We start from the raw sequence: 14,158 nt of genomic DNA, 5'->3' as shown, positions 1-14,158 counted from the left end.
TTTAGGCCATTGGGAAAAAAAATAAATAAATAAATAAAAATCCGGTCAATTTTAGAGAACCTCCCATGACTTCAATGGTGCTTGTATTCCACACGTAAGCATTGCAGAGCTTCTTATGACTTCGCACTGACATTCTTCTTTAACTCCTACTGGAAATGTAAGAAACTACAAGTAGGTATTACCATATGGATTCAAAGGGGCTTGTTACTACATAATCCATAGAATGGGACTGATATTCTCCCTGTAACTGAGGCTAATATACCAGCCCAAGTTACAGGGAGAATTGGCAGTAAAAAAGTGTTATGTTAAACCAATTTGACAATCTGATATCAGGACTGTTATTCCACCTACAAATATCTGAATAAATTAACACAAAGTTGCCCCCTCCAACTCCCCCAAAAAAGGGTGCTTCCTATAATCTTCATGTAATGTCTGAATATTTCAACCAATAGATACAAGTTGGATAGATTTGTACCAGGATTAGAAAAACATGGCTTCTTCCAGAAATGGTGCTACACCTGTCATTTTATTAAAAAATTAATGGGGTGGAGTTGCAATACCACACACAACCTGAGGAGAGGGATGGTGCTGTTTCTGACATAAAGCTGCTAAGTTTTTCCTATACTGTACATCTACTCTAAACAAAATGTAACCTCCTTCTTTACTTTCAGTTTGGATTATCCTACATCTAGAGCTGCTATACCTGGGTCTTTTTTTTTTCTTTGAACCAGAACATATAGAAGAACTGATGACCCCTCCCTCCCCCCCAAAGCAGCACACTGCAAAATATATCAAAACTGTTTTATCAATCTTTTTATAAAAAGAGGGAAAACCTCAGTTTTTTTTTATAAAACTAAAGAATATTTGCAAATTTCACAATGGCAAGTTTAATAGTCCAAGAGAAGAGAACCTTCTCATTTTCTCCAGAAATGGTGCTACTCTCATTCCCAGCTGCAACCAGTCTTGCATTGCATAACCTGTATTACCAGATATGGCCTATAGACCAGTGAGGCGCTGTTTCTGGAGAAAGCCTATGAAAAAGTTCTGCGGTGCAAGTTTTGCTTTTATCTCCTGTATAATCCCTACTATATTAGAGGGGTTGTATGAAACCATTAAATAGTTAGTGAATTTTCTACTAAAGTGTTTATCTAACCACTTTTCTAATGTCCATCAATTAAAAATTCCCCACTAACTTCATGTTTGTTTTTTAAACTCCTGATATTTTAAGTATCCCAGCATGCACTGGGTAGTCTCAAGTCACCAGAAGGCTGGTGCTTCGGCCACTGCCCCAGCTGCTGTCACCACCCAGAAATGACTCATGCTCATTATGCGTTCACTGCACTATATTACTTTTTAATGTGCACTGACACTGCACTCCCTAGTCAGGTCAAAAAAAAAAATGGTGGAAAGGTAAGAGCGCACTGTCAGCATGCATTGAAAATGTCTGCAGGCACCAAGCAGGGAGGCCAGCCCCCCAAAATGGATGTCACTGAAGTCTTGTTTCAAGATGATCATTTCTGGGGCTGGGCCAGTCTATTCTCCCTGCTTGGTGCGTTCTCACTTTTCAATGCACACTGACAGTGCACTCTCGACTGTTCATTACTGGTTAGATTAAATAAACCTTTAGTATGGGATTTGCTGTTGGTTTCAGATAACACCTTTTTTTTTTTAATTGTTTAGTGACTTTTTAAATAAATAAAAATTTCCCTTTTTTGTGAGTGCTCACTTTTTTTTTTTTTAATTTTTTTTTACCTGTCCTAATTATGTATTTGTCTTTTAAGTTTACATTTCTGTAAAGGAAATGTAGTGTCTCTAAATAAATAAGAAATGTAATGTTGGTTTCAATAAAAAAAAAAAAAAAAAAAAAAAAAAATTTTGAAATATAAATATATTAAAGTGTTGTGTGAAACTTTTTTTTTAACTACTGGACCGACCCATAAACTGTCCTGACTGTCTACACTTTACTCTGCACTCATCTTCTGTAACTTCAATCCAAAGTAAGCGGATTGCCATGAGATCATGCAGCTGTGAGGTCGGGGAAACGTTGTCAGGCACAGCCGGACTCCTCACATGGTTCATTACCATGTTTACTTTCTCCATCTCTATACACAGGGCTGAACCAGCTATTGTGTATACAGATTAGTAAGCACTGACCTTGCTTTACCCTCTGGACCTAGTAAACACATGATCACTGGGTGTAGGGAGGGAACTGCTTTGTCCTAGGAAACAGACAGCTTCATTATGCAGGTAAAGGCTGAAATTCTTCCTATAACTGGGGCTAATATACAAGCCCCAGTTACAGGGGATGCCAGCAATAAAAATGTTTTGGTTTTTTTTTTTTTTTTTTTTTTATATTGAGTTAATAAAAAAAAAAGAAAAAGTTCTCATGCCAATAGATGGGACGCATCTAGTATTTAAGACATGCTCCCATGTAGGGAGGTGCCTGTACAATGCCCTCCTTATTAGACTAGTCTTCCTGTTAAGTTTGTCAGGTCCCAGAACCCATGCCTGTGACATGTTTTCTAACCTTGAACCTTTTTCCTGTTGCCTGGATTCTGATGCGGCACCTGGACCAGCACCCATGTCTCTTCTGGTTAGAGTGCCAGAGTCCGTACTGCTGGAGCCTTTTCCAGTATCCGAATCCAGTCCTGCCTGTGACTGTGTCAGTATCCGTTCTGCCCTATAACCCAGAACCTGTGTTGTCTGAACAGTCCTGCCAGTTACTCTGAGCCACTGTCTGTGTCAGCAAACCTGACCCTTGGTCAGCAGCTGCACTATTGGGCACTGCCTAGGTGTGGTACCTGGGAGCTACCTGCAGCTACAGTCTAACTCCACCATCAGGAGCTGTAGCAAAAACCAGGTAGCCACTTGGCTGCACACCTCCCAGGCAAGTCCATATCGTGGCACAGTGGGTTCACAATCCACACATGTGTGACCGTATGTACAGGCCATGAACCCTGCTGATCCCAAAACTGTACCAACAGTTGATACGATCAGCAGCAAAAATAAATTGTGTCCCATCGTTAGCTTGAATACCCAGTTGGATGCCCTGACGATGGCTACTTCATTTGCTACAGCATAGGTGGCCATGACTAATCAGCATGCATCTTGGGCTCCTGGAGCTGAACCTGTTATGACTGGGATCCTAAGTAGTGCCATGGGTTCCTAGAACAGTGTATGCAGTACAATGAATTATTGGCCCATCAGTTGCCCTCTGATGGGGTTAAGGTGGGATTCCTAATGTCCTACCTAGGAGAGGCCCTATTGTGGCTCAACCCCATTTGGGAGAGGGGATTCTGTGACCTTGGATCTGTAGGCCTTCCTAGAGGCTGTAAGGTCTTCAATGAGCTGGGGTACAAATCTTCTGCTGCATCTCCTCTTAAGTTCCAGGAATGGACCAGAGAGGTGACTCATGAGAGGAAACTCTGCTCTGGCTCTGTCCTTCCAGTGACTACTTGTTCCCCAACCTTCTGAGACAGCTGCTTTCTCTGAATCCACACAAGTCGATCATGTCAGGCTGGCTGGGCAACAGCTGGAACACTGTCGTACCAAGCAATTGGGCTACTCCTGCTGTTCCGTGGAAAATTTCTTTCAAAGAAATCTGAGAAACTCCATAGCCTAGAGTCTGAAGGAGAGGCTAGCCTAGGCGAGTTTCATACCTCTCCACTGATGACTGACTGTTCCTGTATCATCTAGAGGCTCCCTGTTCATTGAGATGTATACCTTGACTCCGGTTTGGCAGATTTCTTGCAGCAAGCCGTGGTGGATCGGTATCAGATCCTGTCCAATGCCTCCGGATTCCCCCCCCCCCCTTCTGAAGAGGGAGAGGCCCGATCTGAAGTCGTACAAGTTGTGCTGCCTAGTCCTTAGCACTCTCTTCTCCTAGCTCTTCTGTGGCTACATTCTCATGAGCCTGTCCTAGACTGGAGATCTGGTGAGGTCCTTTGTTGGGGACAGTCCTGTCATGATAGATGTCTGGTCCCTATACAGACAGCCCAGCCGCAGGTGATGCCATCTTCTCTGCCAGATCTGCCATCTACTTTTTGGTTGTGTTCGGACGTCTTCAATGAGAAGGAAGCAAAGCCGTTGCCTCCGCATGGACCGTACGATGGTTTCATTGACCTACCTCCAGCATGCTCACCCCCTCAAGAATGCATCATCCTGGAACCTGAATAGAAGATAGACCAGGAGAACGTATCTTCAATTCTTTTCCTAGAACAGGTCTTCTCTCCTACTCCTGAGGGCCAAAGGTAAAAGCTTTCCTGGTGGTCTGGAGAGAATTCTGCCTTGAAGAGGTATTGGGGTCCATTGGCCCATTTCTGAGATACACCACCATAAGGTTATATCATCCTGATGGACCAGGAGAAGGTATCTTCAATAGCAGGCAGGCATCTAGTACTTAAGGCATGGTTCCCTGTAGGGAGGTGCCAGTACAATGCCCACCTTAGTGTTAGTTTAATCTTCCTGTTAAGTTTGTCAGGTGCCTGTTACTCGTGTTGTCGAACACTGAACCTGTTTGTTGCCTGATCCCTGACACCACTCCCTGCGGGACCAGAGCCTGAAGCAGCATCTGAACCCTGCAACAGTTACAACGGTACTTGAACCAGCACGAGTGTCTCTTCTGGTTAGCGTTCCAGAGTCTGTACTGTTGGAGCCTGATCCAGTATCTGAATCCAGCCCTGCCTGTGACTCCATGTTAGTGTCCATTCTGCCCGATGACCCAGAACTTGTGTCGTCCTGCCTGTGACTCTGTGTCAGTATCTGCTGTGCCCGCTTATCCAGAACCTGTGTTGTCTGAACAGTGTCCGAGTCCTACCCTGCCAGTTACTGCAAGCCAGTGTTAGCGAACCTGACCCTTGGGGTCAGCAGCTGCAGAACCAGGGACTGCCTAGGAGTGGTACCTGGTGGCTCAAGTCTAACTCCACCATCAGGAGCTCTAGCGGGGGGAAAAAAAAAAAGTTAGCTGCTTAGCTACGCCCCTCCTAATGCATGAAAATACACTGTTCAAAAAAATAAAGGGAACACTCAAATAACACATCCTAGATCGGAGTGAATGAAATATTCTCATTGAATACTTTGTTCTGTACAAAGTTGAATGTGCTGACAACAAAATCACACAAAAATCATCAATGGAAATCACATTTATTAACCAATGGAGGCTTGGATTTGGAGTCACCCCCAAAATTAAAGTGGAAAAACACACTACAGGCTGATCCAACTTTGATGTAATGTCCTTAAAACAAGTCAAAATGAGGCTCAGTATTGTGTGCGGCCTCCACGTGCCTGTATGACCTCCCTACAACGCCTGGGCATGCTCCTGATGAGGTTGCGGATGGTCTCCTGTGGGATCTCCTCCCAGACCTGGACTAAAGCATCCGCCAACTCCTGGACAGTCTGTGGTGCAACGTGACGTTTGTGGATGGAGCGATACATGATGTCCCAGATGTGCTCAATCGGATTCAGGTCTGGGGAACGGGCGGGCCAGTCCATAGCTTCAATGCCTTCATCTTGCAGGATCTGCTGACACACTCCAGCCACATGAGGTCTGGCATTGTCCTGCATTAGGAGGAACCCAGGGCCAACCGCACCAGCATATGGTCTCACATGGGGTCTGAGGATCTCATCTCGGTACCTAATGGCAGTCAGGCTACCTCTGGCGAGCACATGTAGGGCTGTGCGGCCCTCCAAAGAAATGCCACCCACACCATTACTGACCCACTGCCAAACCGGTCATGCTGAAGGATGTTGCAGGCAGCAGATCGCTCTCCAAGGCGTCTCCAGACTCTGTCACGTCTGTCACATGTGCTCAGTGTGAACCTGCTTTCATCTGTGAAGAGCACAGGGCGCCAGTGGCAACTTTGCCAATCCTGGTGTTCTGTGGCAAACGTCAAGCGTCCTGCATGGTGTTGGGCTGTGAGCACAACCCCCATCTGTGGACGTCGGGCCCTCATACCACCCTCATGGAGTCGGTTTCTAACCATTTGTGCAGACACATGCACATTTGTGGCCTGCTGGAGGTCATTTTGCAGGGCGCTGGCAGTACTCCTCCTGTTCCTCCTTGCACAAAGGCGGAGGTAGAGGTCCTGCTGCTGGGTTGTTGCCCTCCTACGGCCCCCTCCACGTCTCCTGGTGTACTGGCCTGTCTCCTGGTAGCGCCTCCAGCCTCTGGACACTACGCTGCCAGACACAGAAAACCTTCTTGCCACAGCTCGCATTGATGTGCCATCCTGGATGATCTGCACTACCTGAGCAACTTCTGTGGGTTGTAGAGTCCGTCTCATGCTACCACGAGTGTGAAAGCACAACCAACATTGCCAAGGAAAGTAATTGCCAAGGAAAGTAAAACGAATCCCAAACTGTTCTTTAACTATATAAACAGTAAAAGGATTAAAACTGATGGAGTTGGCCCATTGAAAAATAACCTGGGTAAAATCATAGTGGGCGATGAGGGTAAAGCAAACCTACTCAATAGCTTCTTCTCCACTGTTTTCACAAAAGAAAACAAATTATCGGAGGAAATGCAGAGTGATAAAGTAAACCCTCCGCTAAATATCACCCACCTAACCCAGGAGGAAGTTCAGAAACGCCTAAATAATATCAAAATAGACAAGTCACCAGGCCCAGATGGCATACACCCCCGGGTACTAAAAGAATTAAGTAAAGTGATAGACAGACCGCTGTATCTTATATTCAAGCACTCTTTATGGACAGGGACTGTCCCACTAGACTGGCGCCAAGCAAATGTGGTACCAATATTCAAAAAGGGGTCTAAAAGTGACCCTGGGAACTATAGATCAGTCAGCTTAACGTCTGTTGTGGGTAAATTGTTTGAAGGATTTCTTAGAGATGCTGTTGTAGAATATCTTAATAATAATAACTGTCTAACTCCATATCAACATGGATTCATGAGGGATCGCTCCTGCCAAACAAACCTGATCGCCTTCTACGAGGAGGTGAGCTCACAGCTGGACCGGGGAGAGTCAGTGGATGTTGTATACCTTGACTTCTCCAAAGCGTTTGATACCGTGCCACACAAAAGGTTGGTTTATAAAATGAGAATGCTTGGTCTGGGGGATAATGTGTGCAAGTGGGTAAATAGCTGGCTGAGTGATAGAAAGCAGAGGGTGGTTATCAATGGAGTAAGCTCAGGGGGTGTCAGGGTTACTAGCGGGGTGCCTCAAGGGTCTGTCTTGGGCCCTATATTATTTAATATATTTATTAATGATCTAGTGGAAGAGTTGCATAGTAAAATAGCAATATTTGCAGATGATACTAAACTTTGTAAAGTAGTTAATACAGATGAGGATAGGGCACAGCTACAGGAGGATTTAGATAAATTGGGGAGTTGGGCCAAAAAATGGCAAATGGGGTTCAATGCAGATAAATGTAAGGTCATGCACATGGGAAAGAAAAACAGCAGTCACCCATACATATTAAATGGGAAACCGTTGGGGAAATCTGACATGGAGAAGGACCTGGGCGTCTTGGTTAATAGCAAATTAAATTGGAGTGCCCAGTGTCAGGCAGCAGCTGCGAAGGCAAATAGAGTCATGGCATGCATCAGAAGAGGAATAGGGGCATATGATGAGAACATTGTTCTTCCTCTGTATAAAGCGCTGGTAAGGCCGCACTTAGAATATTGTGCACAGTTCTGGGCTCCGGTGCTCAGGAAAGACATATTGGAGCTAGAGAGGGTACAAAGGAGGGCGACTAAGGTAATAAAGGGAATGGAGGGACTAGAATACCCAGAGAGGTTGTCAAAATTAGGCCTATTTACGTTGGAAAAGAGAAGGCTTAGGGGAGACCTCATAAACATGTATAAATACATCAGGGGGCAGTACAGAGATCTCGCCCATGACCTGTTTATACCAAGGATGGTGACAAAGACGAGGGGGCACACTATGCGTCTGGAGGAAAGGAGGTTCCTGCACCAGCATAGAAGGGGATTCTTTACGGTCAGAGCCGTGAGACTCTGGAACTCTCTGGGAGAGGAAGTGGTGATGTCCAACTCACTTAATGAGTTCAAGAGAGGCCTGGACGCCTTTCTTGAGAACAATAAAATTACATCTTATGCTTAGTTAATTAATCCAGGGATTTAATCTGACTGCCAGATTGGTGTCGGGAAGTGAATTTTTCCTCAATGATGTAAATTGGCCTATATCGCATGGTTTTTTGTTGCCTTCCCCTGGATCAACGCTGCGGAATAGCTGCAGTGCACAAGAAATAGGCTGAACTGGATGGACGCTTGTCTTTTTTCGGCCTTATAAACTATGTAACTATGTAACATTCAAAAGTGACCAAAACATCAGCCAGAAAGCATTGGTACTGAGATGTGGTCAGTGGTCCCCACCTGCAGAACCACTCCTTTATTGAGGGTGTCTTGATAATTGCCAATAATTTCCATCTATTGTCTATTCCATTTGCACAACAGCATGTGAAATTGATTGTCAATCAGTGTTGCTTCCTAAGTGGACAGTTTGATTTCACGGAAGTTTGATTTACTTGGAGTTATATTCTGTTGTTTAAGTGTTCCCTTTATTTTTTTTGAGCAGTGTATATATCTCCATCTTTTCTACAGAAAAGGGGAACTATTTTTTTTTTTTTACTTTTTATTTATAGACACACTAACAAAAACAGAATATAGAGAAATCAACATAATTGCCAAACTTAAAGTGAAACGGTGCTTTACAGCTGTCACACAACAGACAATGCATAAAAGAAATAAAAGGTCCTCAGAAATCGAGACAGGCAAACATAACACAAACAATTCCCCATTGTGGTTTTTAGTTTCGCAAAAGTTTGATTTTTCTTCTCCTATTCAAAAAATAAGAGTGCAAAGAGAAGTTCATAAAGAGGGAAGAGTCAAACAAAAATTTGTGTGGAGGGAGGAGGGAATGGCGATAAACAGAGAAGCCACTTAATTGAGACTCGGGGCCATCAAGTCGGAGAGTCAGAGTAAAAGGTTTCCGTATTCGCTAAAGTGCTGGAACTCCATACAAACTTACAAAAGTTTTGTAAAAGGCCTCATGTCTGCTGTACAGTGAAGCAGTCGAGTCCTCCATATACAGTGGCTTGTGAAAGTATTCACCCCCTTGGCTTTATACCTATTTTGTTACATTAGAACTTGTGTTTAAATATTTTTGTAATCAGATTTGTGTGTGATGCATCAGTGCTAAATAGTCTAAGTTGGCGAAGTGAGAAAAATATAGGACTAAATTAAATTTGTGGTCAAATAACTTAATATTGGCATGTGCATATGTATTCACTCTTGGGATGACGCCCCTAAAAATGTATGGTGCAATCAGTTATCTTCATAAGGCACATGCTTTGTGAAAGGACGTCCCCCTGTGTGCAATTTAAGTGTCACACGTCTGTCAGTATATACAGACCTTTTCTGAAAGGACAGAGAGGCTGCAACACCATTAAGCAAGAGGCACCACTAACCAAACACCATGAAGACCAAGGAGATCTCCAGACAAGTCAGGAACAAAGCTGTTGAAAAGTACAGGGTCAGGGTTAGGGTTGGGTTATAAAAAAAAAAAAAAAATATCCCAATCTCTGATGACCCCCCGGAGCACCATCAAATCCAATATCATCAAATGGAAAGAACATGGTACCATAATAAACCTGCCAAAAGAGGGCCGCCCACCAAAACTCTCAGCCCGAGCAAGGAGGGCATTGATCAGAGAGGAAGCAAATAAACCAAAGATTACCCTAAAGGAGCTGCAGAGTTCCCAAGCAGAAACTAGAGTGAGTATCTGTCCACACAACCACACTAAGCTGTAGACTCCATAGGGGAATCATGGAAGAGTGGGGACAGAAAAAAAAAGCCTTTACTTACACACAAAAATTGGAAGGTTCATTTTCAGTTTGCCAAAAGACATGTGGGAGACTCCTCAAATGTACGGAGTAAAGTGCTGTGGTCAGATGAGACCAAATTGAACTTTTTGGCCACCAAGGTAAACGCTATGTCTGGCACCAAACCAACACAGCTCATGACCCCTAGAACACCATCCCCACAGTGAAACGTGGTGGCAGCATCATGCTGTGGGGATGTTTTTCGGCAACAGGGAAAATGTTCAGAGTCGAGAGGAAGATGGATGGTGCGAAATACAGGTATATTCTTGAGCAAAACCTGTTTCAGTTTGTCAGCGATTTGAGACTGGGACAGAGGTTCACCTTCCAACAAAACAATGACCCAAAACATACTGCTAAATTAACACTCGAGTGGTTTAAAGGGAAACGTGTGAATGTTTTGGAAGTACCCTAGTCAAAGCCCAGACCTTAATCAAATTGAGAATCTGTGTTCAGACTTGAAGATTGCTGTTTACCAAAGGAAACCATCCAACTTGAAGGAGCTGGAGCAGTTTGGACTTGAGGAATGGTCAAAAATCGCAGTGGAAAGCTCCTAGAGCCTTATCCAAAGCAACTTGCAGCTGTAGTTTGTGCAGAAGGAAGCTCTACAAAATACTGACTTTAGGGGGTGAATAGTTATGCACACTGAAGTTTAGTTATTTTGTCTATTTTGGTTTTCTTTTTATTGTGAAAAAAACAATATTCACAGTTGTAGGCATGTTCTTTACATGAACTGATGCAAATCCTCAAAAAAAAAAAAATTCCAGGTTGTGAGGTAGCAAAACATGAAAAATGCCAAGAGGGTTAATATTTTCGCAAGCCACTGTACATTAAATCATTGACCTTAGAAATCCAGAGTGACAAGTAGGGTGTTGTGTCTTTCTTCCAAAGCAGAGAGATACAAGCTCAGGCAGCCATCACCAAAAATCTTAGGAGTGAATGTTTAGAAGAGGAAACGGAAGTCTCACAGAGCTGTAGGAGAAACGGTTCAGGACTCAAGTCTGATGACATGCCAGTAACAGACTTGACAATGCTCTTAATTATGGTCCAGAACGGTTCTAATACTGTGCTGGACCAAGAAATGTGAAGGCAATCACCCTAAGTCAAACATTTTGTTACCCGGAACTCTATACCATCTTGACAAGAGTTTGTAGTTTGATTCCTGCAGGCATGAACTTAGACGATTTATGTGCCATGGACAACACCCTATACCTCTGGTCCAAGGACAGGGTGATTCCCAAATCCTCCTCCCATAGTGTTAAACATCTATGGGGAGGCTGATCCGATGGGTTGACTAGCAGAGAGTGAACGGATGGAAATATATGCCGACTCACATCCTCATTAATGCACAGATTTTCTAATGTGGATGGGCTACGTGTTTAAAGGGAGTGATTTGGGAGGGAACGCAGAAAATGGTGAAGTTGGGAGAGAAGGCCAAGTACCCAGTGGCAAGAGGTCTACAACATCTGGCCTCTAATGAAGGCCAGTAGGTGCCTGTGCCAATTTGATTTGCCCTGAACTTATCACAAGAGATGATCCAAAAGCTAAAAAAAATAGATCTGACGAACCAGGAGGGAAGTACGGAGAACCAATAATAGGGGGATAGTGGAGATGGAACGGGAAGAAGTTTTTGCATCTCTGATCTGGAGCAGCAAGACGGTGTAGCGCTAATTGTGGGATGAGGACTATTGGGTAGCCAAGGAAGAGCAGATAATGAAGGCTCCAAAAAGCTTTCTTCTATTTGCACCCATGGCTTCACCGAGACATGACTGCACTAAACTCTAGACATACAACCCCTGGCAAAAATTATGGAATCACCGGGCTCGGAGGATGTTCATTCAGTTGTTTAAAGTTGTTGAAAAAAAAGCAGATCACAGACATGGCACAAAACTAAAGTCATTTCAAATGGCAACTTTATGGCTTTAAGAAACACTAAAAGAAATTAAGAAAAAAAATGTGGTACTCAGTAAGGGTAATTTTTTTCAGACCAAGCAGAGGGAAAAAATTATGGAATCATGAAAAACAAACAAAAGAACACTCCAATACATCACTAGTATTTTGTTGCACCACCTCTGGCTTTAATAACAGCTTGCAGTCTCTGAGGCATGGACTTAATGAGTGACAAACAGTACTCTTCATCAATCTGGCTCCAACTTTCTCTGATTGCTGTTGCCAGATCAGCTTTGCAGGTTGGAGCCTAGTCATGGACCATTTTCTTCAACTTCCACCAAAGATTTCTAATTGGATTGAGATCCAGACAATTTGCCGGCCATGATATTGACCTTATGTGTCTTCTTTCAAGGAATGTTTTCACAGTTTTTGCTCTATGGCAGGATGCATTATCATCTTGAAAAATGATGTAATCATCCCCAAACATCCTTTCAATTGATGGGATAAGAAAACTGTCCAAAATATCAATGTAAACTTGGGCATTTATTGAAGATGTAATGACAGACATCTCCCCAGAGCCTTTACCTGACATGCAGCCCCATATCATCAATGACTGGAAATGTGCATGTTCTCTTCATGCAGTCATCTTTATAAATCTCATTGGAACGGCACCAAACAAAAGTTCCAGCATCATCACCTTGCCCAATGCAGATTCGCGATTCATCACTGAATATGACTTTCATCCAGTCATCCACAGTCCACGATTGCTTTTCCTTAGCCCATTGTAACCTTGTTTTTTTCTGTTTAGGTGTTAATGATGGCTTACGTTTAGCTTTTCTGTATGTAAATCCCATTTCCTTTAGGCGGTTTCTTACAGTTCGGTCACAGACATTGACTCCAGTTTCCTCCCATTCGCTCCTCATTTGTTTTGTTGTGCATTTCCTGTTTTGGAGACCTATTGCTTTAAGTTTCCGGTCTTGACGCTTTGATGTCTTCCTTGGTCTACCAGTATGTTTGGCTTTAACAACCTTCCCATGTTGTTTGTATTTGGTCCAGATTTTAGACACAGCTGACTGTGAACAACCAACATATTTTGCAAAATTGCGTGATGATTTACCTTCTTTTAAGAGTCTGATAATCCTGTCCTTTGTTTCAATTGACATCTCTCATGTTGGAGCCATGATTCATGTCAGTCCACTTGGTGCAACAGCTCTCCAAGGTGTGATCACTCCTTTTTAGATGCAGACTAACGAACAGATCTAATTTGATGCAGGTATTAGTTTTGCAAATGAAAATTTACAGGGTGATTCCATAATTTTTTCCCTCTGCTTGGTCTGAAAAAAATTACCCTTACTGAGTACCCCATTTTTTTTTCTTGATTTCTTTTAGTGTTTCTTAAAGCCCTAAAGTTGCCATTTGAAATGACTTTAGTTTTGTGCCATGTCTGTGATCTGCTTTTTTTCAGCAACATTAAACAACTGAATGAACATCCTCCGAGCCCGGTGATTCCATAATTTTTGCCAGGGGTTGTATGAGCAGTCCGGAGAGAGAGCATTAAAGATTTTTTTTTTCCAGCTCAAAAGTTCAGGTTTCCATTATTTTCAATGGGGTTCAGGTTCAAGTACAGTTCTGGTACCCGAAACAAACTTTGGAAGAAAGGTCAAGTCGAGTATTAGAACCTGAACTTCCATGGGTCCGCTCATCCCTAATAATAAGTCTTTCAATAACCTCTACTTTTTGGTCTACATAGGAGGTACTAGAGGAACGCATTTTAGCAGTGCTTTATAGGTGTGTGGGGGTGGTGGACCCATGTAGTTTCATTTTTCCCTATCAGCAAAAAAGAAAAAAAATTGTCACTTTTTTTATATATAAATACCCATGTATTGCAAAAAAATGTGAATAAGAAAAAAAAATCCATTAAAAGTGCATGTACAATAAAATCCTGAAAAGGAGGCTGGAATAAATACAACCCCGTCATGAACTGGCTAAAGATCTTTAATATAGCTTTGTAAGGTTCAATCCCTTTTATACAGGGCTCCAAATGTCCCGCATTGAAAAGCTAATCTATTAGCTAGCTGTAGCCACCACTAGAGGGAACGCATTGCAAACTGATATACATTGCAATAAGCTCCCTCTAGTGGTGACAAAAGACAGTTGTGGTTTTTTTTTGTTTGTTTTTTAAGTTCAAAGTGCATAGTGTCTAAGTGCAAAACACATCAGTTTGCAATGTGCTCCCTCTAGTGGCAGCAAAAAGCAGTTCTTTTTACTTCAATGTACAGAAATTTGCAGTGAGCTCCCTCTAGTGGTGGTCACAGATAGACAGATTTGTGTTCTCACCAGTAGTCAGGTATACTGCACTCTGTAACACACATGCTGAAGACTTGTCGATAAAGGCTTTCAGATACCAACAGAA

The sequence above is a fragment of the Phyllobates terribilis genome, unplaced genomic scaffold, assembly GCF_046119375.1.
Source record: "Phyllobates terribilis strain yellow unplaced genomic scaffold, ASM4611937v1 Scaffold_10__3_contigs__length_209671492, whole genome shotgun sequence".
Classification (NCBI taxonomy): Eukaryota; Metazoa; Chordata; class Amphibia; order Anura; family Dendrobatidae; genus Phyllobates; species Phyllobates terribilis.
This window is presented reverse-complemented; position numbering follows the sequence as displayed.